Here is a 25,412-nt window from a genome sequence, read left to right on the forward strand (position 1 = left end):
TGCGAGTGTGTACAGGGCAGAATGCTGTAATAGATTGTGTGACTGTTCATTTGGTTTCATTTTACACTCTCAAGAGTTGAAGATCTAATAAGGGTCCATTTGGTTACCAACTCTCCATCATTTAGCTTGGGACCACCTGGAACCCCCTCAAGGACCACTGGGGGTTCCCGGACCACTGGTTGAAAACTACTGCTTTATAGCATATAGCGTAACATCATACAAAAAACATCCTCAGTATGAACAATAGTGGCTTAAAGGGATAGTTCAGATTTTTTGAACTTAAGTTGTATGAAATACTTGCTATTAATATAGTGGTTTCAACTGTATTAATTGATTGCCCGAGTCCCATGGTGGGAGTTCTGCTCTGGTTTTGGTCAATATTAAGTAGTTTCGGTCATTTTGTGGGGGGCACTGGGGCCACGCAGTAAAAGTAAATGAATCCACAACACGAACGTAATTTGTATTGTTGACCTATTTCTAAAATATTAGCGCGACTTTCGTTCAACTTTGACCCCTCTATCACACATGGAACTATTTTTTGGGCGTAGTGATATGGACACAAAAAACATAGTTCTGTGTGATAGAGGGGTAAAAAAAGAACGGAAGTTGCACTAATATTTTAGAAATAGGTCAACAATACAAATTACGTTAGTTTTGTGGATTCATTTACTTTTACTGTGTGGCCCCCAGTGCCCCCCACAAAATGACCGGAACTACTTGATATTTCACCAAAACCAGAGCAGAACTCCCACCACAGGACTCGGGCAATCAATTAATACAGTTGCAACCACTATATTAATGGCAAGTATTTCATACAACTTAAGTTCAAAAAATCTGAACTATCCCTTCAACGGCAGTATTTATAGAATGGCCTGCACTATGCACTACAAAATACACACAATCCATTCCAGTATTCCACCCTGTACACACTGACAGACAAGCAACAATGTGTAAACAGTGACCACCCTGACCTGTCATCGTGTTCATAGAACTTGCTTTTTTTGTCTTCTTGTCAATGCTCTCCAGTGACAAGGAGATCAACCAGTCAGGTTGGTATAGGACTGGACTGCAGGACCACAATGAATTCAACCCTCCTTTGGTTTTCAACCATCCCTGCCCTTCATCATAGGGTTAGTTTTTTTCCACAATAGCTTCATCAGCTCGCCTGTATAAGTTAACATTAACGTTTAAGAATAGTTTCACTGAGATCCTTGACCATCAAAACATAGGTCTAGACACCTTATTTGTTCATTTAAGTGCAATATTGTCTGATATAGTGAATATTGTTTTTGAGTGGTGCTAGCGCCACTCTTATGTGGAGCTATGTGTGTATGTATGCGTATGTACATGTATGCATGTATAAAGTGGCCAGTAGAGCGTGCGCGCACACGCACACGCACAGCACACGCACACGCACACACACAGTACAGTACAGTACAGTACAGTACAGTACAGTACAGTACAGTACAGTACAGTACAGTACAGTACAGTACAGTACAGTACAGTACATAGAGCTTCAGAATTCTCTTTCCAGAGCAACATTAGAAACTTCCTCCTGGGGATCCCGAGGCGTTCCAAGGCCAGTGTGGAGATTTACAGTGATATGAAAAGGGTGGTTTTCAACCCTTTTCATATCAGGGTCCATTATTGTTTGGGCATTTGAGCCACGGAAATTTAGCCTCTCAGACCCAAAACTGACAATGTTTTGTTGTCGTCGGAATGGATTTTGTCCACAATTCCTCCATGCTGTATTGATGTTGGTAGTGGTACTATAGGAGTTCAAAATAACAATTATTCTACTGTGTAGGCCTATACTGTTGGTTACATATTTGCCTGAGAGTGTGTACAGGGCAGAATACTGTAATGGATTGTGTGACTGTTCATTTGGTTTCATTTTACACTCTCAAGAGTTAAAGATCTAATAAGGGTCCATTTGGTTACCAACTCTCCATCATTTAGCTTGGGACCACCTGGAACCCCCTCAAGGACCACTGGTGGTTCCTGGACCACTGGTTGAAAACCACTGCTTTATAGCATATAGCGTAACATCATACAAAAAACATCCTCAGTATGAACAATAGTAGGCTAAACGGCAGTATTTATAGAATGGCCTGCACTATGCACTACAACAGGGGTTTTCAACTGATTATGAACCAGGGACCACCACCATGACTGAGAATCAACCTGGGGACCACCACCCTGACTGAGAATCAACCTGGGGACCACCACCCTGACTGAGAATCAACCTGGGGACCACCACCCTGACTGAGAATCAACCTGGGGACCACCACCCTGACTGAGAATCAACCTGGGGACCACCACCCTGACTGAGAATCAACCTGGGGACCACCACCCTGACTGAGAATTAACCTGGGGACCATTGTTGTGTTGGGAGGGGGGATATGGTCGTGGTGTGGGGGAAAGAAATTAACCTTCCATATTGAACTCATGTTGCTGTTCATTGTAACTTACTCTATGAGTAAGCAGACACTTGCGATTGATTATGGGCACATTTCCTTATAATGGTGACTCAACCAGGCAATCCGGTACGGTTTCCCTTGAGATTCCAACTCACTTTTCTGTGGAAGTTCTTGACATCCGACTTCCCAGTAACTGACAACATCGACGCGTCATCATTTGTCACCAGATAATTTACTGCATTGTTTCTCAACTTGTGGTCAATACAATAAATTCAAATATGAATCTTCACTTTCCTACATTACTAAATGCATGGTCACGGACCACATGCAACACCTTCACGGACAGAGGCGGATTTACCGTTGGGCTAGGGTGAAGCCCGGGGGCCCCCGACTAGGGGTGCCCCAAAAAAAAAATATATATATATATATATATATATATATATATATATTTTTTTTTAATTATAAAATTGTAAAGTGAAATCCAATTCAAGTGAAATGTGTGTATTGTTATTGTATTTAGTTGTATTATGGTTAAACCATTGAGAGCTTCTGCCTGCCTGCCTCTCTTTTTAGGGGCCTGGGTACCCCAAAATGAAAACAAAATAGCCCAAAAAAAATTCGGCCTCGCGGCTGTGGCGCTCGGCCAAATCGCAGGACGCGCGGCTCTGCCGCGCGCCCCAAGGGGGGCCCTCAACTTTGCTCCAGCCCAAGGGCCTTCAGCAAGGTAAATCCGGCTCTGTTCACGGACCACCAGTGGTCCACGGACCACCAGTGGTCCACGGACCACCTGTTGAAAACCCATGCACTACAAAATGCACACAATCCATTCCAGTATTCCACCCTGTACACACTGACAGACAAGCAACAATGTGTAAACAGTGACCACCCTGACCCTATACATGAATCAGTCATCGTGTTCATAGAACTTGCTTCTTTGTCTTCTTGTCCATTCTCTCCAGTGACAAGGAGATCAACCAGTCAGGTTGGTAGGACTGCAGGACCACAATGAATTCAACCCTTTGGTTTGGTTTTCAACCATCCCTGCCCTTCATCATAGGGTTTGTTTTTTCCACAATAGCTTCATCAGCTCGCTTGTATAAGTTAACATTAACGTTTAAGAATAGTTTCACTGAGATCCTTGACCATCAAAACATAGGTCTAGACACCTTATTTGTTCATTTAAGTGCAATATGGTCTGATATAGTGAAAATAGTTTTTGAGTGGTGCCACTCTTATGCGGAGCTATGTGTGTATGTATGCGTATGTATGCATGTATAAAGTGGCCAGTAGAGCGCACACACACACACACACGCACACGCACACGCACACTCACTCACGCACACACACACACACACACACACACACACACACACACACACACACACACACACACACACACACACACAGTACAGTACAGTACAGTACAGTACAGTACAGTACAGTACAGTACAGTACAGTACAGTACAGTACAGTACAGTACAGTACAGTACAGTACAGTACATAGAGCTTCAGAATTCCCTTTCCAGAGCAACATTAGAAACTTCCTCCTGGGGATCCCGAGGCGTTCCAAGGCCAGTGTGGAGATTATACAGTGATATGAAAAGGGTGGTTTTCAACCCTTTTCATATCAGGGTCCATTATTTGTTGGGCATTTGAGCCACGGAAATTTAGCCTCTCAGACCCAAAACTGACAATGTTTTGTCGTCGTCGGAATGGCTTTTGTCCACAATTCCATGCTGTATTGATGTTGGTAGTGGTACTATAGGAGAGATAACAGTCGTTCAAAATAACAATTATTCTACTGTGTAGGCCTACTGTTGGTTACATATTTGCCTACGAGTGTGTACAGGGCAGAATACTGTAATGGATTGTGTGACTGTTTGTATTTAGTTCGGCATAGTGCAAGCCATTCTATAATGTGTATACTGCCGTAGACTATTGTTCATTATTCACATTGTGTAGATTTCTTGTGAATTAAGTAATGCAGAATGCAATAATTTAACTCTTGGTCCATTTGGTTTTATTTTACACTTTCAAGGGTTAAAGATCTAATAAGGGTCCATTTGGTTACCAACTCTCCATCATTTAGCTTGGGACCACCTGGAACCCCCTCAAGGACCACTGGTTGAAAACCACTGCTTTATAGCATATAGCGTAACATCATACAAAAAACATCCTCAGTATGAACAATAACAGGCTAAACGGTTACAGTAGTCCACCCTGTACACACTCAGAGACAACAATGTGCAATCAGTGACCACCCTGACCCTATACACTAGCCTACACCATGCAGAACCAAAAACATGAATCAGTCATCGTGTTCATAGAACTCGCTTCTTTGTCTTCTTGTCCATTCTGTCCATTCTCTCCAGTGACAAGGAGATCGACCAGTCAGGTTGGTAGGACTGGACTGCAGGACCACAATGAATTCAACCCTCCTTTGGTTTTAAACCATCCCTGCCCTCCATCATAGGGGTTTGGTTTTTCCACAATAGCTTCATCAGCTCGCTTGTATAAGTTAACATTAACGTTTAAGAATAGTTTCACTGAGATCCTTGACCATCAAAACATAGGTAGACATTTAGGTGCAATATTGTCTGATATAGTGAAAATCATGTTTGAGTGGTGCTAGCGCCACTCCTCTGCGGAGCTATGTGTGTATGTACAGTACTAGAAAGTGCAGTACAGTACTATGAAGTACAGTACCACAAGGTACAGTACAGTACAGTACAGTACAGTACAGTACAGTACAGTACAGTACAGTACAGAACAAATAGTCAGACAACCAATCATCAGACACCCCAACAGCACCACTCACTTCAGCTGGGTCTGGTTTTTATATAATTGCGGCACTCATTTGCATAAAAATGACAGACGGGACACTTTGCCAACTTTTTAACATATAGCTCATTCAAGTAGGAAATATTCCATGATGTGGAGTCAGTTCAAACTCATTTATTGCAAATGTATAGCTGATACTGACTGACCCATTGAGGTATAGTGAAGTATAGTGCAGAAATGTGGCTACAGAAAGAGCAATTTTCAAGATAGAAAGGTCATCTTGGGCTTAAATTGAAGCTTAAGGACATGGGAGGTTTTCTGTATACAAGTGAGGCAGTGATATTCACCATAATGTGCTAGAAAATAACCATCTTTGTTGTTATTTGTTAAGCGGACAGTGTATTTTTTTGTGTTTCTGGGGATGATGTCATATTTAAAATGCAATGCTACATATCCATGTGTCAGTATACTCCATGCCAAATTTCACACTTCCATGTGTATTTATGTAATTTTAGTGAATTAATATTTGCCTTTACACCATTTCGCCAGAGACATATACCAAAAAAGGGGTTTGGGGCCCCTGAAACCAAATGGCTCCGAGTTGGGGGTGTTCCCTTCATTTTGAGATGGCCCAAGGTATGCTAACAGGAAATGATAGTGATAGCTCCCGGACTATCATGATTGAAGTGAAGATGACATGAGTGATATTTAGTGATGAGAGGATCAAAGCATGCAGAAAAATTGCTTGAATTGTATTGTTCCAATTAGAGTATTTCATACTTTAGATCAAGAGTGCCCACACTTTTTTGACTTGAGAACTATTTTTAAAATGACCAACTCAACAAGATCTACTCACCATTATTCGAGGGCTTTCGAATAGCAGCACTGGCATTGTATATAAGACAAAAACAAATATAAGACAAACGCACTTTGAATGGGAAATAGTGGGGGGGAAGGCTTTGGGTTTTTTATATAATTTTGTAATGCTACTCACGTTTGCATACAACACTCTTGAAAACAAATCATTGCATTGGGTGTTTCCCTACTATAGAGGGATCGAGCCGACATTAATTAGAAAATAAATGTTTAAGAAGTAGTGACGCGATTTGAGCTTGTAAATCTGCAATTTTTTTCTTTTGTGTCTCAAGCTATATAATACAGTGTGAGAATAGGAATGGCTGAACCAGTTATGAAATTCTGGACTTTCTCCCTGGCAGAGGTACAGTATCAAGATAGACAGATCCCTCTATTTACTGAGCATTGACATTGTCCTTGGCCTGGAGCCAGCAAACATTTACTGCAGCAAGTAGCCCTTAAAATAATGTAAAACAAGATTTTATGCAATAAATAAACATTGCATAAACCCCACACACACACATACACACACTGTATTTGTGGTCGTTAAGCCGCAGGAGGACGTTTGTTAGCAGCTCAACCACTGAATTGTAACTTCTCATGCTTTAGTTGTACTTAGACTGCTGCTTCTCATACGATGTACTTAGATTGTTGCATTTCCCAACTTTGTGCCTAAGTGCTTTTAAAAACATTGTCATTCATATGGCTTTCACTTAAAACAAGAGTTGCACTTACACTGTTGCATTTCTGTATTTTGTGCCAAAATGCATTGAAATGCCTTGCACATAAAACTACACTTGGACTTAGACTGTTGCATTTCTACTCTTCTCCATGATTCTCTATTATGCTCAACTGCACACAAACTTTCTCATCATTGAATGTAATGAAATCTATATTTACCCAGGGTATCTGGGCTAAGCTCAAGAACTTGTTTCCAGCCAGGCCCTGCTCATAGAACACATTTCATCGTAGTGGTTGATGCCTTGTTCAAGGGCATTTCAGCGGTGGTAATTTTAACGTGTCGGACGGCTGATTCGAACTGGGAACCTTCCGGTATCTAGACCGCGCCGCTATCCGTTCGGCCACCGCCCCCATGCATGTCTCATATGCACGGCTGTCTGTATTTGTTGAAAACCCCCCACCCAACTAACACTTGCTACATCCTGAGTCAAAGACAGCCCTAGTCTCTGTGTACGTGTGTGTGCGTGCGTGCGTGCATGCGTGCGTGCGTGCGTGTGAACTTTATTGAACTTTGAACTTTATTGAGAGGATGGCCCCTTGAGATACAGCATCTCGTGAGCAAGTGTGAGCAAGCAGTATTAGAAGCATCAACAGGTTGTTTGGAGATGTGAATACAGGGAAGTCCTGAAGCGGTCAAGAGAGGCAATTGATCTGTGTGTGTGTGTGTGTGTGTGTGTGTGTGTGTGTGTGTGTGTGTGTGTGTGTGTGTGTGCGTGTGTGTGTGTGTGTGTACATTGCCAGATTTACACTGATTTTTAAACCCTGTTGTTTCCTTCCACAAACTGTGGTCGCTTATCACCCTTAAGGTGTCTTACTGGTAATACAGGCTATAACTGCATGGGTTAAGAGGGTGCTGAGTGAGGACAAAGAGACTGCTCTGTCTGTCCATTGTTGTCTCTCTTGTCACACTGTAATAATAATGGCTCTGTTATTGCTTCCTTCTTCTTCTTCTTCTTTCCACCAACCACCTTCCCCCATTGAATGAACCCCCTCTCACTTATATTATAACTGCATACCAAATGCTCCTCAGAGCACATCTTCGCCAGGGCAGGTATAGGTTATTGTGGGCCTGCAATCGAAATTCGCCAATCAGGATGAAACATGAAAAATCGGACAGATCCGTCTTGATCCAATCAATCATGATTGGAAATTGTATTAACAGTTTGTAGAATGGATATACAGTTCAACGAAAGTACAGCTCAATACAAAATATGCTACAATTTACAATTTAGGCATTTACGCTCTTAATCCAGAGCGATTTACATTAAGCAAGAACAAAAAAAGCATGGGAATACATCACATATATAAAGAGCATTTATCATGAAACGTGCGTAAGCTAAGAACGTAACAGTGGAATATCTATATAATGAAACTATACATATATACTATACTATACTATACATATGTACTATGACGTGCTATGACTACATACAATGCAATTATAGTGCTGTCTACATAACATGCTATAAGTCTGTATCAAATGCTATCTAAGTCTACAAAGATGCTATCTAAGGGGGTATAGGGTAAGTGCTATGGGCCATGATGGAGTCTGAAAATGTGGGTTTTCACCTTGCTACGAGGATAAAACCAGAAAGCACTAAGACTTGTTTACATCAGGGTCCTCCATGTATCTCCACATGACTATAGAGATCATGTAATGTGTGGTCTATCGATTTGCGTGATGTTTGAAAATCATAGTCTAAAGCCCAAACCACACTGGTAGGGACCCTAAAACAAAACCGTTTTAACGTCAACCACAGCAATGCAATGCTATGGTTGACCTTAAAAACCGTCTCCACCCTTTGGTGTGGTTTGGGCTTTAGAAATCATAGTAGACATCTGTTGGAGCCAAATTGCACTTCTGTTTATTTAGTTTTGTTTATTTATTTAAATTAATGACGTACGTGGCCTTCCTAATGATGACGTTATGTCAATCAGTCAGAGTCATAGAGTGGTTGGTTGCTATGGTAATCATTATTATTATTATTACGTAGCCTACAGGCTTTACAACATCATTTGTTTCCATAAATCATGAGGCCTTTCTATTCCACTGGAAGACTGGATGGACTAGAATGGTCGTTTTGATTTTCTTTCTTTTCATTTCTAACCGTTTTTCTTTAGTACTTATGTGTGTGTATGTCATTAATGTTCTTATGAATTGAATATGATTCATAGGCTTTCTTCAATTTTAAATCTTCTATAGACCTATTGAACTGTACTTTCCTGTGCTTTTTTTCTGCAAACTGTTAATAAAGTATATTCAATCAATCAAAACTATGCACACGTGTTCTTGTGGATACATTGCGTTTTTATCTTGTCTAACACACAGCCCACAGCAGTGGATGCCGACTGATTGATTGATTGATTGATTGATTGATTGATTGATTGATTGATTGATTGATCCCCACAGATCCCCACAATATGTAACTGTTTTTAGATCGTTTTGAAATTTGTCTTAGCTTCTATTTGTAACCATGTCATTCTTTTGTTTTCCTTTTCCTGATAGATGTATTGTGATGTTTTTATGATATTGTATTACTCGACGACACTGAAAATGAGTTTAATTACTCAGTGTAATTTCGAGAATATTTATTCTCGAAAACTTGAATGAATTAATGAATGATTGATTGATTGATTAATTGATTGATTGGTTGATTGATTGACAGTTTGCAGGAAAAAAGGACAGGGTCAATACAAAGTGACAAAGTCTGTTCATATCAATACAAAGTCTGCTTAAAGACTCCTTTAACTCCAAAAGCAAAAACGGATTCAATCGGGGTCCGACTCCTTCATGTCAATTCGAGACAATAAGCAATTTCTTCACTCAACGCTGCAACGCACAACAAGCTCTGTAGTGGGAAAGTTTAAATTACATAGAGTCATATTGAGGGAATATAGGCTGCTATAGGCCTACGATACATTTTGGTCACTCACAAATCACAATTTCTCACAGTTCGTGGAGAACTTGCATCTGTTCAGCACCATGACTGACCAGCGCGTCCAGTAGCCTAGGCATGCGCATGCGTCTATTGAGCAAAGGGTACGCGTTGTGCTCAACGAAAGCATTCCAGAGGAGTAGGACCGCTATCTGCTCCGCATGCATGCAGTTCCCAGCAGGATCTATTGTAAACAACGATGTGGTCCTCGCATGTTTTAGTCCGCTAAATGTGAGAGGGATGAGCTTTCCTGCTCATGCCAGTGCTTCGTGGGCACCTCCCACTCGGTGCGCGAAGACGGACGCCTATTTATCTCATTTACAAACAGCGAATGCCATTAATAACCAACGTGGACTTGGTGGTAACATCCTTGCCCTTGTACCAACCAGACTCACGCGGAATATAGGCTACATGAACTAGTGGGCAGCGTTGCTGGTAAGTAAGCTATCTATGATACTGTTGCTAAATGCCCAGATCATTTTCAAAGAAGTAACGGTATTATTTGCTTCTATCCGGCATGGGGGCATAGGACCTATAACAGAGCAACAGCACTAAAACAATGTACCACCCTGGCTGCATTTGATCACATGGCTGTCAAATACATTCAGCCTCTATTCAATCTTTGCTTGAAACTTTCTATCAGTGACAGTGGCTGGCGTGCTTTAAATTCTCTCCCCCCCCCCCCCCCCCCAATAAATCAATCTTGCTGTTAGTCTAACGGTGTAACCTAGGCTATCAGTCATTTTGGTCTGCATGTGGGAGATCTGTACTGTGGACGGACAGCACCGAACAGATAGATTAAAGTATGCTGAACTTGAGAGAGAGAGAGATAATGACCCTAGAACTGAGAGTTCATTAAAGGCTAGTTATAGAAATAGCCTTTTTTTCTTCTTCTTCATTTTTCTTTTTTAAATGTGCCAAACCCTTAAGTTATTTTCACTAAAGCACTTTTCACTAATTGATTAATAGTACTCAACAATTCTAGTGATTTTTTTCAGACACTATCCAATGCACACCGTTTTGAGCAATTCCGATGGGCAACAGCTACGAATCGACTCAATTACAGCTGAATGCAATATGGTTTCCAGGAAAGCATATGAACACTTGATTCAGTGGTTTTCTATTCTTGGAACTATAGGGCCATCTATACATGCCCCAGAGATTGGGTTAATGTATCACCACTGACCACCCTTGTTAAAGCCTCCTGGCTCCCAGGGCAAGTAAGTAGAAGAAAGAGTTTTGTTTGTTTCAAATGTGTTAGTACTGAATTTCTTCATCATTTGATTTCAGCTGTTGGCTGCCGCAAACACTTAAGAGAAAGGGACTTTTGTATACAGATGTTGCCCTTAACAGGGATTAGTTATATTGTGCACATGATATTTCATGTGACAAACAGTAAGTCCATGATGATATTGACAGTAGTTTTAGCAGAGCTGCTTGTTGCATCAGATATCATCATGGTCATGGAAATTGATGACAAACTGGCATTTTGAGCACAGTTGAGTTAATTGCAAAAATTGTAAAATCATAATATGTAGGTTAGCTATACCGATGATATTTTCAGTTTGTAATGTGATACAGCCATATTAAGTACCATGCCTAGTTCCCTAACTACAATTGTATGCCAGATAATTGTATGGCCCAATGTTACCAGTTACATGGTAACATTGGGCCGCTCTTTTGAATGGATAATCTGATAGAAGTTATCATTAATGCAATCCAGACCCTGTGTAAAGCATCTGAAGCAAATGCAATCATAACTACACTAAAAGATTGGGCAAATGTAAAAGCAAAAAGCAGTGGGGCTTTTATTGGATGAGTTTCCCTGTGCCTGGCTGTTCCTTTGCCCTTCTGATCACCATCACTGCATGCATTAGAACTATACATCAGAGCTGTGGATAAGACACAAAGGGCAAAGGTTACGCGACCCCACCTCATGATATAACAAATCCGGGGTCAATGTTGTTCAATCGCGGGTCACAAAGGGGATTTTGGGCTGCGTGGTGAGTGTGTCACCACATGTGTGAATGTGTCTAATGGACAAGCATGGAGAGAGCAGAAGTGTGTAGGGTATTGCCCATATTGAGGGCTAGCTGCTGCCACAGAATGAAACAGGAACCTGATACTGATCATGGATTGGTAAAATCCACAGTGATTTCCGTGGAAATGCCTGTGAAATGGCTTGAAATTCCCATCCAATTTATTTTGATATGTTTTAGGACATTTTCTAAAGGCTATTTTATCCCAGCAGCATCCCATTAACTTAATGAGAGTTACTGAGTCTTATTGTTTCCTTTTTACTGTGGGAACGTTGGTGACCAACTGGAAATGGTTAACCAGTGTTGTTTGTCAAAACATGTCTGTGCTGACTCTCTCTTCCACAGAGGTAATTAAGACCAGACTCATTCATTTCGGAAACTGTAGGATAATGATGCAAGTAGCCTAACCAGACTAATAGTCACCAAATCTGATGGGGTGCCAGCCCCAGCAGGCCCCATGAAGCCCCCCCACACATAAACACACAGGGTAGCCTATAGAGAGGTTAGAGAGTTTGTCCTGTAACCAAAATGTCGCAAGTTGGATCCCAGAAGCAGAGCAGTGCATGTGTCCATGTCTTTTCAAACCACCTTTGAGCTGAAAGAGAAAACCCTTTCTCTAGAAATCCAGAACAGCAGTTGACTGATGAACTGACAGAGTTGACCACCCACAAGCCAACTCAAGCCAAAACTACACAAAGTCTGGGATGCCACACCCACTGGCAATGTCCACTTTGACAACATTGGTCACTGGCCTGCATTTGCTACACAGTGTGTGGATGCTGGAGTCTCTGCCTGAGAGCCTTAAGACAACAACTTATCTGAAGGCATGAAATGGGTTATGATTATTTTATGAAGAAATTCAAATGAATTAAGATTAATTTGTTCCAAAAGAGCATCACCTTTTAGGCGATTCCAGGGCTAATCTTGCAAACCAATGGACACTGCTACTAGGCTGAGGATGAAAACCTCTGAATACCCTTTTCACCTGTTTTAGACTTTTTGAAATAACAACATTTAAAAATCAATACAGCGATATGGGGTCACAGCGTCAATATAGCCCTTTTCACACATGCACTGTATTATGGAAGTTTTCCAGACTTTAAACAGAGGCTATGTATGAACTATGAACACAACACATACTGGCTCAGTAGCATCGGACATGCGACATACGCTATGCTGGCAGGACCCATATAGCATTTGATCCTCGCTTCTCCCTCACACTGTTATATTTAAGTGGGAGTAGCTAGTGTGTGCATCTAACTAGACACCCAGACACCGGCCCTCACCTCAGGCTCAAACAGGCTATTTACCTTCATGTGTGAACGCATCTGAAACATCTGGACATTCTCCTGTTGCATGCTACATGTGTGAAAGGCCAACACCGGATAATGTCCAGACCTGCTGATTCCCTGGACACTTTCCAGTCTTCATAATATGCAGAAAGCAGCTAATATGATGTCATCAACATTGTATTTGAGATCCACATGGAAGTCACAACGGAACTAGACCCTAGTCTTGTTTTTATGCAAGTTGAAAGACACCTTCATGGTTTTTCATTATTGATTTCTTGTCCAGTGATCTACTCATTTGGGTTTATGGATCTAACCTTATTATAGACAATCAACATTTCAAACTAGACATTTCTAATACAGCAACTCAATTACATGTACTGTATAATTGTATATTGATTTTTTGTTAAAATTGTTAAAATAAATTAGTTGACATGCATTGTTAATGTATTTTGTAATGTAATTTTCTTAGATCATAACATATTCACATAAATGACATCTCTTTACTGACATGTAGTTCAATGTTTTCATTTCATTTTTATGGGAATTTCAACCAACTGGTTGAGATCAACATTTTCTACAAACTCATTCACTGCCAATGTGAGTGATGGTTCTTCTTTGTGCAAAATGGGCCACTCTTTCAAAATGTAGAAGCCAATCATAGCCGATGGGAAAGGAATCTGACAGATTAATCTTGATTGCATTGCCTACAGAGATAATTGCGAAAGAAGTGAGCACTAACTATAGAAGCTGGACAAAACTGTGTGTCACGCTGTAACACCACCCGCCCGCCACCAGAGGGCAACTGAAATTGGAACGATACAGAGGTCTCTGTGTGTAAGTGTGTGTGTGTGTGTGTGTGTGTGTGTGTGTGTGTGTGTGTGTGTGTGTGTGTGTGTGTGTGTGTGTGTGTGTGTGTCAGACTGCCACAACACTTCGTTCACTTCCCACGTTTACGCGTCTTACTTGTATTTAGTAGAAAAACAGATGAATCATGATCCAAGTAATCCAGGGGAATCTTTGTTTTGGACATCAAGATTTATAGTTCAAGACATGGATCAGACTAGATTTACTTTTGGGCACTGCTGGACCTTTTTGAAACTTTGCACGCAAACTCCCATTAGCCCAAGTAAAAATGACCTCCCTATAACAGGCCATTTCAAATGGAAGCCTTTGATCATGACACAAATCCCCATATATTTGTATCACACATTTTTATCTAGGGGTCCCTAAACAAAACAATGCAGTGCCAAAAGCGAATTCACTCACACACGATGTGCTACAAATTTCACTGAAACGTGATTTGTTTCGGATCAAACTAGGCACAAATGCTCTTGTGAGTTATGTGGCAGTGACCGTCGAACAGGGTTTTAATAATCTACTGTATATACCTTTGCCTGCATTGTTTTGACAAATTTCACGGTGGAGCCTATTTCTTACAAAAAACGCCATCAAGAATGCAATGCAACATCCAAATTTGAATTGCATGTTGAGAGGCCCTATAGAGCGTCGCAGTCCCGCCTCCTACCCTGGACCAGGAAATGATTCTCCGTTCATTTTCCTCATAGACATTTCAGAAAGTATTTATTTAAAGACGTTTACGCCGCGGACAAAGCCAACTCGAGTCGTGACAAATCATGACAACAAACACATTTTTTTGGGCCGAACAAATAATTAGAAAGAAGAAAAAAACGGCAGGTTACAACACTTTTTTTGTTGTTTTTCTTCTTTGTAATTATTTGTTTGGTCCAAAATATTGTTTGTGTTGTCATGAGTTGTCACGACTCGAGTTGGCTTTGTCCGCGGCGTAACCGTCTTTAAATAAATACTTTAAGAAATGTCTATGGGAAAAATGCATTGGGTTTCATTTCCTGGTCCGGGGTAGGAGGCGGGACTGCGACGCTCTATAGGGCACACCTCCATAACTGCTTTTCACTTCTGCCCCTAGCAGCTGCCACAAACATGATGGCTGCACCGCACAACCTCCACGGGCCTGGTTGTTATGTCTTACTGTCTTGTCTTGTGTACAGGTACTGTACATAAGAGTACAAATCTTTTTTGTTCTGATCTGAACCCATTTTTGGCGTTAGGAACCCGTCCGACTGCATGCCCACGGCCCCAAGCCAATGTCTACAGTACAGAGTACAATATAGATGATGTGTGTCATGACACAGACTTGCGCACAGTGCGCACACGCACGCTTGCACACGCACGCTTGCACACGCACGCTTGCACACAGACTCCACTAAAGTTCTCAACGGGCCCAAAAATTATGGCCCGGCCCGACCCTACCCTAACTGGGTCGGCCCGAGGCTCGGCCCGACCCTAACAATTACCATAATGTTAAGCCCGAAGCCCGACAAAAGCCCGACAGAAAAAAAAGAGAGAAAAAAAAAGCAGCGCGACGCGTTGTGAGCTTGTAGATCGGCGTTGCGGCACAGCGGCGCCGTGTCTCAGTGTGAAAGTGAGAACGGAGATCAACGGATTTATCGAAATAAAGGATGTATGTAACTCACGTTAGAATAGGCTATTAATGTTCCATAACTTCCATTTCCAATCATTCTAATGGATTCCATACAGTGGTGGTGCATGGTGACTGACTGGTGAGTAGGCTAAACACGAATAGCAGCTGCAGCTCCCTCCCTTAGTTTCCTCTGAAGTGAAGTTGCTATACGTGTAGCGTGTAGTTATATATCACCATGGATCGTTTGGTGACGTTGATTAATAATTAGGTTTTATTTATCGCAGCCAGCTGGGTTAACGAGACTCAGTGCAACATGACGAAAACCTGACGCTTCTTCAGCTGTGACTATCCGATTGATTTTATAAAATATTTAAGCATATGGCAACTTGGCAAGTTAACTGGTGGTTAGTAGCTCGTTTGGTGCGCAAACCAGAGGGAAACCAGCGGTAGCAAGGCAAGCAAGCAAGTCTCACACCGTTCACTGTTCTCTCTACTGTACTGCCTGCGCGCAGTGCAGGACTGCGGGGCAGGCTGCAATTGCTGCTCTGGCCTCGTACACACATGCCGGACGGACATGATCTGTTCTGTCTGTGTTCATGGCCGCCTCAAGCTCAATGCTTTTCCAATGGAAGTCACGTGGTTTGACATGTGTGTAAGAGGCCTCTGAGTCTGAAATGCCAGTGCGATGCGACCCCCGTCTCCAGTCCTCCTCCTGTCACAAGTGAATCGACTAGCGCAGCCCTCTTCATAATAAATACATACAGTACAACACTAACATTACACAAATAACAGAATTGCTATTTTTATTATAATAACAATTTTAAAAAAAGAAAGAAAAAAGAACAAAATCGCGGAAAATCACCGAGCCCAAGGCTCGGCCCGGCCCGACTAATTAGCATCATTGTTTGGGCCCGGCCCGGCCCGAAAACGTCGGGTCGGGCCGGGCCTGGTCGGGCCTGGTCGGGTTCGGGCAGAGTTTGAGAACTTTAGACTCCACTACTGTTGTGGAGCGCGCGCTGAGAGGCGACATTTCCTACACACTTCCTTCCTAGTACAAAACGTTGTGTAATCACTGGGCTAGGCTATGGCATAAAAACACAGCACAGACTAGACTACATTAAGTATTAGCCTGTAACATTGTCTTCGGCAACAACAACAATAATAAACTAAATTGAGATCATTTGTCCATCAAATAAATTACCATGGCGATGGGAGAGGCTGTTTTCATTTTTACTCCTCGACAGCAAAAGTACATACAATTTAGGCATTTAGCAGACACTCTTAATCCAGAGCGACTTACATTAAGCAAAAACAAAAAGCATGGCAATACATCACATACATAAAAAGTAGTTATCATGAAACATGCGTAAGCTAAGAACATAACAGTGGGATATCTATATAATGAAACTATACATATAAACTATACATATACTATACTATGCTATACATATGTACTATGAAGTGCTACATACAATGCAATTCTAGTGTTGTCTACATAACATGCTATAATAAGTCTGTATCAAATGCTATCTAAGTCTACAAAAAGTGCTATCTAAGGGGGTAGGGTAAGTGCTACATATATGTGTGTGAGCCTATGTGTATTTTGTCAGAATCCAATGGGTAGAACATGTGTCATCTTACTTGTCACTCTGCACTCTGCCTCTTTTAACCTTGTATTGCCTCATAAGCGACCGTTATCATTTGTTTATTTTCTAACGGTAAAGTACTTTATACTTGCTTATACAAGCTGTTTTCTCAGTCTTTTTTCCCTCTCCCTCAATCATTCAGTATCACGGGGACCCGGGGGTTAACAGGTGCATGTGGCAGTTAGTTCTGTTTGTAGCCTAAAATCTCATGTCCAAGACGACTTAGGCCTATTCAAAAAAAAAAGAAAAAGTAAAACAAAACCGGCCACATTAAATCATACAAGACGGCTGCAGTATGTTGCGACACAATCCCTGCCTTTCCCTTTTCTCTCTATCTCCTTTAAGCTATAACTGGCATGCTGATTAAGAGCTGCTGTTTCCACTGTATTGTGTCTTTATGTTGCCCTGTTGATTGATTATATTGTTTTTGCTCTTGCATATTTTAGTATTTCTCTTTCTCTTTCTCTCTTTTTGAGTGGTGCAACCGCTCCTACAGACAGCTATGTGTGTGTGTGTGTGTGTGTGTGTGTGTGTGTGTGTGTGTGTGTGTGTGTGTGTGTGTGTGTGTGTGTGTGTGTGTGTGTCTGTGTACCTGTGTACCTGTGTCCGAGCACGGAAATAGCGTTGTAGTGTTTGTCCACCACCAAGTGTCACTGTTGCACAGCCTAACACACATACACACACAGGCCAGGGAGGAGGGCTTGTACAGTACAGTACAGTACAGTACAGTACAGTACAGTACAGTACAGTACAGTACAGTACAGTACAGTACAGTACAGTACAGTACAGTACAGTACAGTACAGTACAGTACAGCACCACTCACTTCAGACGGGTCTGAATTTTTTAATATTTTTTTGTGTACAGCACTTTGGTTCAACACTGTTGTTTTAAACGTGCTTTATAAATAAAGTGGATTGGATAGGATTGAATCTTCTTTAGTTTATGCAACAAAGTTTCACCTTTCTCAGAGCTACAGTATATTGTCAACATTGCTCTGAAACATTTTGTCACTGAACCGTTTTCGGCTACAGTAGCCTACAATTTACTATTTACAATTTAAGCATTTAGCAGCCACTCTTAATCCAGAGCGATTTACAGTAAGCAAGAACAAAAAATGGTAATACATCAAATACATAAAAATAGTCTTCAAGAATCATACGTAAGCTAAGAACCTAACAGTGGAATATCTATATAATGGAAATATGCATATACACTATAGAGTGCTATGTCTACATGCTATCTAATTTACATAAATTGAGCCTTTGCATACGCCTATAAGGTCGTCGAGGCTAGGGCAAGTGCTACGGCAAGTGCTACGGCCTAATAGCAGCCTGATTGCAGTGGTTTTCAACCAAGTGGTCCGGGGACCACCAGTGGTCCTTGAGGGGGTTCCAGGTGGTCCCCAGCTATGGAGTTGGAGTTGGAGAGTTGGAGATGTTCAACTCTTGAGAGTGTAAAATGAAACCAAATGGACCCCTATGGGTCCAGTCCATTTGGTTTCATTTTACACTCTCAAGAGTTAAATTATTGTTAAACATCTGCATCACTTCACTTCACGTTTGCCTGTTATCTCTCCTAATGGTACCACAATACAGCAAGTTTTGCGTCTGAGAAGCTAAACCTCATCAAATGGTGGTCCGTGGCTCAATTGCAGATTAACTCAATCTGTGCCAGAACGAGATAATCTAGAGAATAGCTATTTAATCCTCCTGTGCCAAAACGAGATTATGAGATTTGATTAACACAATCATTCCCGGGATTCCTTCAAAATAGGAGCTCTGGGGTGCCGAAAAGACATGGCCGCTTTTACTGCGACTCAAAAACAAACTAGAACTAGAAAGGTCGCAATTTTAAAAAATTGCAAAGTGTGGTTGCCACAGTCGCTTACATAGGCCCCTCCCACTAACGTTGCTAACCAATTACAATTTCAAGTCACACCTGTGATCATGTGTAAGTAATTCGGAGGGTATTTATGCCCCCAAAAAAGAAATTCTGCAACAAACGTTTTTTTTTTTGCATTTGCGGTGCCCCCTATGGATGAAAATGGAATTGCTTTTGGCTTTTGGTTGATTAAACCACCCGCGATATCTGATTCAAATTTGGGGTGGGTTGGACATTTGGTTTGTGATTTGTGGCGTTTTTTGTAAAATAGGCCCCTCCCACTAACTTCGGAAGCCGATTACGGCCGAACGATACGCACTATCAAAATTCTGCCTGTGGTGTTTTCAACGGAAAGGTCCAGAGATCATGTGTACCGATTTTTGTGAGATTTGGACAAAGTTTGTAGGAGGAGGAGCAAAAAGTGTGTTTTGGAGAAAATTCAAAATGGCGGAAAATCTATCATGACGCAAATGGGCGTGGCCTATATGGGGAGATGCGTCATGACCCAAGGAATCCAGGGACAAAATAATGTTGAGGCCGACCGATGTAATTATATGATAATTCATTTTTGTAATTATTATGAACCTCCCTGCCAAGTCTTGTAACTATAGCTATTATGGTGTCAGAGAAAAAAATACTTGAGTTGGACTTTTAGATCTTCCCATGTTAAGTGAACATATCATATGGCTCAAGTGCGTACAGTCAAAACTGTGGGAGGAGTAGCGTTTCAAAAAAAGTCTTACTCCAGTAAAAATAAAGTCTTACAATTACAATAGTCTGGCAACCACACTAATAATAAATAAAGTGTTACAATTACAATAGTCTGGTTGCCCACACTAATGAATGAAAATAAAAGGTAAGGGGAACAATAGTATGGTTGACCATAGGCAACCACACTAATAAAGTGTTACAATTACAATAGTCTGGTTGCCCTTAACCACACTAATAATAATAATAATAATAATAATAAAGTGTTACAATTACAATAGTCTGGTTGCCACAATAACTAGCTTTGGAGATGCGTCAGAGCTGGATTCCTGAATGGGAAATTCTGGGCACAAGCCCTGCAGGGCCCAAAGAGCAGGGTGGCACTGTAGAAAACTAGGCCAATTAAGTCAGAGGCATTCACCCTGGAAATCTTAATTATAGCGGCTCTCATATAATGTTATGTATTACTATTGTTACATATACAAATAATAAAGTGGTGAAAGAACATAACCAGCTGATCAGTCAGTCTATCATATGATTCTAAAGTAAAGGGCCCCAGCACGAAAAGCTACTATAGTGTACCCGCATACGGCCTGTTTTGAAACCGAATATAGCTAAAGTATAACATAATTCTTAAAACACCAAAAGGGGTTCCCGCCCGTCACTACACCATTGGTTCTCAAAGTTGGGGTCTCAGCTGGTCCTTAGAAGGGTAGAAACTAAAATCAACCAGAGAATTTATCATTCATATACTGTACAGTACTATGCTGCGTGAATAAACATACAATTTGATAGCATACAGTAGATCACCCAGGTTTTATGGTTTTTCAATCCCCACACGTGTATGTATAAGTGTTGCAACACTTAAAATGTAGAATATGAAATTGTAACGGTAATATCGTATATCGTATCGATATCACAATATTTGGCATAAATACAGAGATATGAAATGTTGTCCATATCGTGCAGCCCTACTTGTATCCAAACGTACACGCGTGTGGGTATAGGGATAGGGTGGCCTGGCTGGGTGTATGACTTGACTACCGCGGCCTGAATGATTCAGCCCTGCAGCCCTGGTGTGAGATATGATCTGGACAATAGATGTCAATATGAAGTTGAGGATAACATTGACCACTTCTGTGTCTTAGTCATACTTCTCTCTCCTTTCTTTTGTAATCTTTTTTGTCATCAGACGGACAGCTTGGTCATATACTTCTCTCTTTGTTGACGTTTTTGTTAACTCATCCTCCTGCCGTTAACCCAGTGGTGGAAAGTAACTAAGTACATTTACTCAAATAATGTACTTAAGTACAATTGAGGTATTTGTACTTTACTTGACTGTATTCCAATTTCCAATACATTTACATCTACTCCACTACATCTCAGAGCCAACATTTGTACTTTTACTCCACTACAATTATTTGAAAACTTTAGTTACTAGTTACTTTGGAGATTTACATTTTGATTAGAAAAACATACATTACTGTAACCACTTCAACCCTATATACATTTCGACCATTTGAAAATAGCTGATCTACAAGCTCACAATGCGTCGCGATGCGATGCATTGTGTGCGACCTCTCTTTTCTATTCAAATATGAATATAAACTGGAAAGGTTGCAATTTTGAAAAAGTGCAAATTGTGGTTGCTGCAGTCGCTTACATAGGCCCCTCCCACTAATGTTGCTAGCCAAGTACAATGTCGCGTCAACCTTGTGATCATGCGTAAGTAATTCGGAGGGGATTTATCCCCCCAAAATCATGTTTTTGCAACAATCGGTTACATTTTTCGCATTTGCGGTGCCCCCTATGGATGAAAATGGAATTGCTTTTGGAACTTGGTTGATTGAACCACCCGGGACATGTGATTCAAATTTGGGATGGTTTGGACATTCCGTTCGTGATTTGTGGCATTTTTTGTAAAATAGGCCCCTCCTACTAACTTCGGACGACGATTACGGCCGAAGTATACGCACTACCAAAATTCTGCAGTTTAATCGGATAGGTCCAGAGATCATGTGTGCCGATTTTTGTGAGATTTGGACAAAATCTGTAGGAGGAGGAGCCAAAAGTGTGTTTTGGAGAAAATTCAAATTTGCAGGATTTTTTTCCCTGACGAAAATGGGCGTGGCCTATATGTGGAAATGCATCATGACCCAAGGAATCCATGGAAAAAGAAATTTAGATTTGACGACTTACGGTTCAAGAGTTATAGGGAAAAACGCAAAGTGGGCTGTAATAGCGCCACCATGAGGCCGACTGATGTAATTCCCTTTCAATTAATTTTCATAATTATGATGAACCTCCCCCCAAGTCTTGTAAATATGGCGCCAAGGGAATCTTTTTCCAAGGGAAAAAAATACTAAAATGTAGTCTTCGATTTCCCCATTATAAGTCTATGGAGAACTAATTAATTAATATCAATTAAACTATACAACGGATCTCTTAGCAAAATACAAGCACACGATTCCCGATGAAGCCGGTCGATTTGACATATGGCTCGAGTGTGTGCAGCAAAAACTGTGGGAGGAGTAGTGCGGCAAAGTATCCAAATGTACAATAACAATAGTCTGGTTGCCCTGTTAGGGCAAAGTGCCTTCTGGGCACAGGTCTCCACCAGGAGGATAGGAGTGTGTGTGATGTTTGGCAAAATGTTTAGAAGTAATATAAACATGTTTTTTTTGTGTGTTTGTTTGTTTGTTTTTTGCAACAATTTTCTCCTGAAAACTTTGGAAGGCAATCTTAGCCAATCAGTGTAGAATCTGAGAAATCCAACAGGCTCGTCTTGATCACATGACTACAGAGATCATGTGTACCGATTTGCATGAGATTTGCAGAAATCGGCCTCATGGTGGCGATATAACCGGCAGATGTGGAGGGATGCAGGGAAAATGGTCCATGGACTCTAGGGAGTGCGCATACATAAGTTGTATACAGATCGATGCAGTTATAGGTAAAAACAGGAATTGCCGTGTTGTAGCGCCACCATGAGGCTCATTTGGAAAAAAAATTGTGGCATGTCGTATGTGCGTGTATAATTTCACGGAAATTGCACACTATGTTTGTGATTTGTGGCAATTTTGTTCAAAACGGACCAATCAACCAACCGGACGGAGTGCAAAACCCTTTCTCAATTCCACCCTTCTCCCTGGCCCTTAGCCCTTCCCCTTGCTGATGCGCGTTCACGTGAGGAGGAAGGGTTTTCTCAATTCTCTTTCGAGCTAGGGTTAGGGCCGAGGGCGAGGGCTAGGATCCCCTTAAAACGGAGGGACATCACAGAGGGCGGAAGGCGGACGAGGTAAGAAGCATTTTTTGTTATGATAATAACCAATATTATTTGAATGTATTAACAATCTGCATCGCCAAAAATATCGCAATCTCTAGCAAAGGTTAACATTACCTCACGTGAACTAACGATATGCTACGGCGTTGCATTCATACAACGTTACCCATTCATTTGGCATCGGCGCTTTATTCTTTTTTATTTACCGCCGGTACCCCGGTGGAACAACTCGGATGCAAGCAAGCTTAACTAGCAGGCATCAGTCCGACCCCCCAGACCACGATATGTCAACATTATGCAGTTTTGGAGCTCTTAAAAGCCGTGAAATAGCCTACTGTACCTACATAACGCTGTCGCTGCATAACGTTGGCTACTCGGTGCAGTGATAGCTGGTATGGTTTTATCATGACCAATGTTATGCTAATCCCCACAAGTTGCAAAAGTTACATAACTAATAAGCAATGGTGTTGTTTTTCCCCCCAGGCAAACCAGCTATGGAACAGACTGCAAGCTGCTGTACAGCCTGTACATGGGATGGAGATGAATCACGATGGCATTTTTATTGTCCTAAATGTTGTTGAATTTGAAACATTGTCATTCATATGTAGCATACCACGACTTGTCATAGGACATGATAGAAAATGACTCTGTTCTTAATGATATTAAAAACAATGAACACAGTGACCACAGCCCCTTCTTTCTATACTGTAAATTGTTTTTCCTTTTTCTAACCCTGTATATAGCTGAATTACATTCTGGTGGGCTACCAAGATGAGACAAAATATATATTTATTTCATCATAACCACAGCAATGTTATATTTACGTTCCATCTCTTCTCCCAAAATAGCCGATCTACAGCTTATAGCAGTGGTTTCCAAAGTGGGTTATGGGGACCCCCAGGGGTCCTTGAGAGACATCAAAGATAGAATAGAATCAACGCAAACATAGGACGTGTACACACGTCCTATGTTTGCGTTGATTGGATTCCCTATGACGTTTCCAGACGTGCTATGGATGGGATGTGTTAAGCATTAATCCAGCATTAAACATATTTTTGAATATATATATTTTTTTTTCTTTTTACTCACATGGTAGAAACACCTACATCTTGCTTCTTTAATGTTAACCTCCAACCCATTTATATTCTGTATAGATTGATACCCCCATTTTTGCACGCGTTCATGCATGCATGCGTGCGTGCGTGTGTGCGTTTGTGTGTGTGTGTGTGTGTGTGCGTGCGTGCGCGCACGCGCGCGTGCCTTGTCAGAATCAAATGGGTAGAAAACGTCACATGTCACTCTGCAGAAATATTTTCAGAGTAGCGACCCTATTCCAGACTCCCCCTGCCCCTTTTACCCTTGCCCCACACAGACAGCCATTGTGCTGTTCTGTGCCTGTGTTGCCTTTTGCTCCATGCGAGGCAGTTTTGTGCCTCTTATGCCTCCTGTGTTCTATCTCGGGAGCCATGTGGAGCCGGTTAAAGTTCCCCTCAATGAAGTTCTCTCATGCACACCATCATGGAAACAGCACCGCCTCTTTTCACAGGGCTGGAGCTGACAGGTAGTGGTTTATGCAGGGATTCAGGGTAACCTTTGTCTATATAGAAGTGTCTATTTGTACGTAAATAAATATATTTGATGAATTTAACATTGTGGACCCTATTGGAAACAAGTGTAATGCTTAATTGGGTCGTCCACTCACAGTTAACAGCCTTTGTATTGAGTTTGTGCTTGAAATGTACTGTAATTCTGCAAACGGTTAATACATTTTTCAATCAATCAATCAATCAAAAGCTGTGTACTGTAATTGCTTTTTCACCGATTTGCGATTAGCCTTTTTGTTTATTTTTTTGTATTTTGTTGTCATAACTTAATCGGTTGTACTACTTTGTATGTTTAAAACCAATGAAAAACAAACAAAAAAAAGTTCAAAGTTTCAAAGTCAGAATTTAGAAGCTAAATTACACTACATTATAAAGCAGTAAAATGCACACCTGTTGTGGCATTCTCAGACTTTGGTATTCATAGAAACTGCAGTATTTGCTATGGCCAGTTTATGTGCCGTACTTTTTCAGCCTCAGTAGTGGCAGTGCTGTTGCTGTAATGGTATTCACACTAGATGCATTGACAAGAAAATATTCTGACGCAATTATCACACACAGAAAAGAAAATTCTTTCTGCTCCTGGAACCGCTGTGATCTGAGTGAGAACACACTCAAACCGTACATTTTGAATGAAGGCACACAGCGATTTATCTTTGGCCATGGGCTGTGTTTTTTCCGTGCTGGTCAGGTTGTGTGGGCACTCTGTAATCGGTCCATCGCATCACGGAAAGGGAAACTGCGAACACCCACGAAGCTGGGTTGAA

At 41.3% G+C, this 25,412-nt stretch overlaps 1 protein-coding gene across 2 annotated transcripts in view; it reads left to right on the top strand.

Moving 5' to 3' along the window:
- Positions 1-10,070: 10,070 nt before the first annotated feature.
- The window catches only part of st3gal4 (ST3 beta-galactoside alpha-2,3-sialyltransferase 4), a 56,711-nt gene continuing 41,369 nt past the window's right edge, over positions 10,071-25,412 (top strand). For both annotated transcript variants that reach the window (XM_079514426.1, XM_079514428.1), the window contains exon 1: positions 10,071-10,168. The gene's annotated coding sequence lies outside the window, so the exon portion shown is untranslated. The remainder of the gene's footprint in view (positions 10,169-25,412) is intronic.

This window comes from Electrona antarctica (assembly GCF_951216825.1).
Source record: "Electrona antarctica genome assembly, chromosome: 11".
In the NCBI taxonomy this organism is placed as follows: Eukaryota; Metazoa; Chordata; class Actinopteri; order Myctophiformes; family Myctophidae; genus Electrona; species Electrona antarctica.